The sequence below is a fragment of the Pinus tabuliformis genome, chromosome 6 (assembly GCF_031772625.1).
Source record: "Pinus tabuliformis cultivar Carrire ecotype Pingquan chromosome 6, CPIR1, whole genome shotgun sequence".
NCBI lineage: Eukaryota > Viridiplantae > Streptophyta > Pinopsida > Pinales > Pinaceae > Pinus > Pinus tabuliformis.
In genome coordinates, this window is record NC_142292.1 from 768,777,224 (window position 1) to 768,781,411 (window position 4,188).

The window sequence follows — 4,188 nt, forward strand, 5'->3', positions numbered from 1 at the left end:
AAGGTATTAGTAAAGTAATTGCATTAATACTATCATTTCCATGTTATTTTACTATTCTAAAGTTTCCATTCAATTATGGGCAGTGACCTGGGCTCTGGGCCTGAAAATGTGGCTTAATTCTGGGGATGCTGGCACAGAATTGAAAAAAAGAGTCATTGAACACTGGCATGGCTATAGCATGAGCGATCAGAGGGAAAGTTATCCAAAATATCAGTGGGACCCAGGGGCAAGTTATATGAAGTGTTGGCATGGTTCTCATGGGTCCTATAGCTAATGTGGAAGTTCGATATAGTGATGAGCCTCAGTATTGCAACAAGAATGTTGCAAATCCGAAGGCTACCGACTTTAATTATCAACTCGGGGTTCGTACAAACTTAAGAGGTATCGACACTATATGTGTAGCATACAATGTGTCCTTCCTTTTTTGTCATGATGTAATGGAGTGCATGTGCTGAAGTCAAATCCTAAACTAATTACAGAAAATGAAATGTTCGAAATGGAACCTTAACCTATTGCAAGAAAGAAAGTACAAGGAAAGAAACCTATTCTAATTGCATAAAGATCATGAACTAAATGTAAAAGAAACCTAGCTTAACCCTATTTATCACATGTGATGATTTAAACTAACTGAACATGAAATCTGATCTAGAGAGTACTAACCACTATGTTCATGTGTAAATATAAAAGAACTCATTTTTAAAATCTTTTTTCTTTATAAATGCACATGCTAATCATTCCTTAATCTTTGGTAGGGGAGACAGGTGTGGAGCAAGAGGGGTAAAATGATTTTTATGGCTTGGAGGTCCAGTAGGGGCTTAATCCCAGCTTTAATGATGATTTTTCTCAATTTGGGCTCAAAACAAGCCGCTACAGGATGTACTAGTTCTCCTACAGGATCTCCTAGTTCTCCTACATGATCCCCTGATTTACTATAGGATGTTACAAATTTACTATACGAAATTATAATTTGTCGAATGACCAAGAAAATCAATTCCAAATTGGACAGGAAAAATTTTGTTATTGACTAGGATGTCTTAGGTCCCCATTCCAAGTGGAATCACTTAAAAATATATCTGTTAACCCATGCTAAAAAATAACACAAAATTACTAGTCAAAAATCTAGAAATTCGAGAACTAGTGAGCTAGTAAATCTATAAAATGGCTAACCTAATCAAGTGAAAATGCAGTGGGGTAATTTTTGTTATGAACTAGAATTTTTTTGTGATCTAATGCAAGTGGAACCAACTTTATTGAAGCTTGTTAGCATGCTCTAAAAAATAGCAGAAATTTATTGTTCTTTGCCACAAAGGAGTTCTAGAAATCTAGATTTGGGAATAAGAAAGCTAATCCAAGTAGCTCAATGATTACCATGACCTTCCAAAGCTTTTCCAATGATGAAATTATGCTTTTGATCCTGAAAAATAACTTACATAAACCATTTAACCCAATCCTACAAGAATAAATCATTAATACTAAATGCACAAATAGAAAGAAAAAACAAGAGATGCATGTGAATAAGAAGTGAAAAGAAGGAAAGAAAATTATACATAAGGGATCTGAGGCTCCTGGGATGGCTAAGCCCAAGGAAACTCAGAGACCTATGGAGGAGAACAAGATTTAGAAGCTTAACATGACACCAATATTCATTATTTTCATCAATACAATTGCATCCCTGCATGAAAATACATTGGAACTGCAGAAATACGAGTTCTCTCCACAAGGACACTAATGAAAATCTATCCCTATAGGAAAATTCGACTTGGTACTTATACAAAATGATTATGAGTCATTTCCCATGAATGGAGGAAGCTTTCCCCACCAAAATCCCTTGATTAGTGGATCTGGTTCCCAATACAAGGAATCTGCATTAAATGGTAGGGAACACATTCCTAGATTTTCTCAATCATTGGAGTTCCACAATTTGTGCCATAATTCCATAATATCTTGTTGATTTATTATCTAATAGTGATTCTCCTGTAGTAGGGAGCAAGTCCCTAAATTATATCCTCCTCCAAATCTTCGTAATCTGCCCAGTATTCTCATAATATTCTACAAAAATAAATAATATTAGGCACAAATATGCAATTATTCATAAACCTGCCTAATGAATATATTAAAGTTAAAAATATATTATCTAATGCAAAAATAGAGGTTTAATATGCTGAAGGATGGTCATAGGCCTTAATTTATGTTTAATTTAGAGGCATGGGCCCTAATTTATGTCTAATTTAGAGACCCATCGTACCCCCCTGCTGAAAGTGTTTCTCATCCTCTAAGCAACTTAGTGACCTCATTGTGACTCATTCATGGCCCTAGTGGCCTATCTCTTGTGCATTAAGAATCTTGGTTGTAAGTTCTACAAGGACAAGCCCAAAAACATATTTGTGCAAAGAAAAATCCTTGTTTCTTGAGACCATTAGTTTGTCTTCTTCTTCTCTCTTGTGGCAAAGATGGTTGCATAACAGCCTTAGAGTTCTCTGTTTGGATTAGGTCTCTCTTAGGAACTGTCATTTTGGGTTTTAGCACAATTTTTTCTTTCTTCCTTCTTGTAGTAGCATTTTGTCTTCCTGTAGTAGCCATTCCTTCTTCCTTTAGAGTCTTCTAATTGTATGGGAGTGATGAGAAATGATGTAGGTTTGTGAAAATGGAGAGGATGATCTGTTTGCTTTTTCAACAAATTTTCAAGGTGAGATAGGGTTTGTTCTTGAAATTATGAAATGGGACGGATGAATCATGGATAAATAGTGAATATGAAGTGGATGGAGGGCTTGGAGTGTTGTGATGACTTGGCATTTGCAAAAAAAAAATTCTTTTAACTATTGTCCTCATTCCTTGAAATCATCACCCTTCATAATTTGACTTTTCAACATTGCATGAGTGAAGGAGTGAGCTGCAATTAACTAGTTGAAGGTGGTTGAGACTGCTGACCCATCCTTAGCTTATAAATTTTCATCTCTCGTGCATTGACAACAAATTTCTAACTATAATATGCTCAAGAGAAGAGGTTAAGAATATTGCATACATGTACCTACCTGATGGTTGTTGGAGAGACATGCTGAGTTGATGTTGATGTGCAGGTGTTGGGGGACATATATCAACCTTCCCTAAAGAATACCTGACCTTTTGACCCATTTCTCCATCATATTTCGTCTTGTAGCTTCTTCTCGACCTTCTTATAGATTTTCAGAACTTCCTATAGTACTACAGGAAACTTTTGTAGTAATTCAGGACAACCTCTTGTAGCAGACTTGTTTTTTCCATATCTTCAAAACGGTAGAATGGATTGACCTGAAACTTTCTGAGCATGTTTCCATCATCATTATTCACATCCCCATAAAACAAATTGGTCAATGGATGCACAGATGTCGAGAAAAACTAAAAATATTTGACGGTGATGGAGGTCAATTTCTTGGAAATCGTGCACTGAAATTTGTTGAAATTTCCTGGGCATGTTACCATAATCCATATGCATCTCCCCATGAAACAAATTTTTAAATGGATGCACGGATATCGAGAAAATGCAAAAATGGCTCTAGGCGATAGAGGTTGATTTCTCGAAAATTTTTCACTGGAATTTGCTGAAATTTCTTGGGCATGTTACCATAATCCATACGCATCTCCCCCTGAAATAGGTTGGAAAATGGATGCATGGTTTTCAAGTTATGGCAAAAACAAATTTCTTCTCTACGTATTTTTGTTTCCTGTAGTAAAACAAAGCCTTCTTGTAGTTTTTTAGGACAACTAGTAAATTGAATGGGAAAAGTTGTGGAATGATGGGTGGATGGTGGAAATAGATGAGGTTGATGGATTGGCACGGCCTTGGCCTTGTTGGAGAATTTGAGAAAAGGATGAGAAAGACAAAATTTGACTTCTTTTGACTAAGCTTGACCAATTTTTTTTTTTTGGTACCAACTTGTTTTTGTTGCTTGTAGATGTTGGAGAGTACATGCATTCATCAGAGAGACACATGGAGGAAAGATTTATTATTTTTTTTCTCTTTTTTTAGGCCTACTAGCTGCCTCAATGAGGTTTTCAACTAGTAGGTCTGCCTAGGCACCTCAAAGGAGGTTTTCACCTAGGATCTTTTTTTTTTCCAACCCATTGACCGCCTCATGGAGGTTTTCAATCAATGAGCCAATCTTAGGTGCCTCAAAGGAGGTTTTCACCTGAGATTTTTATTTTTTCCTC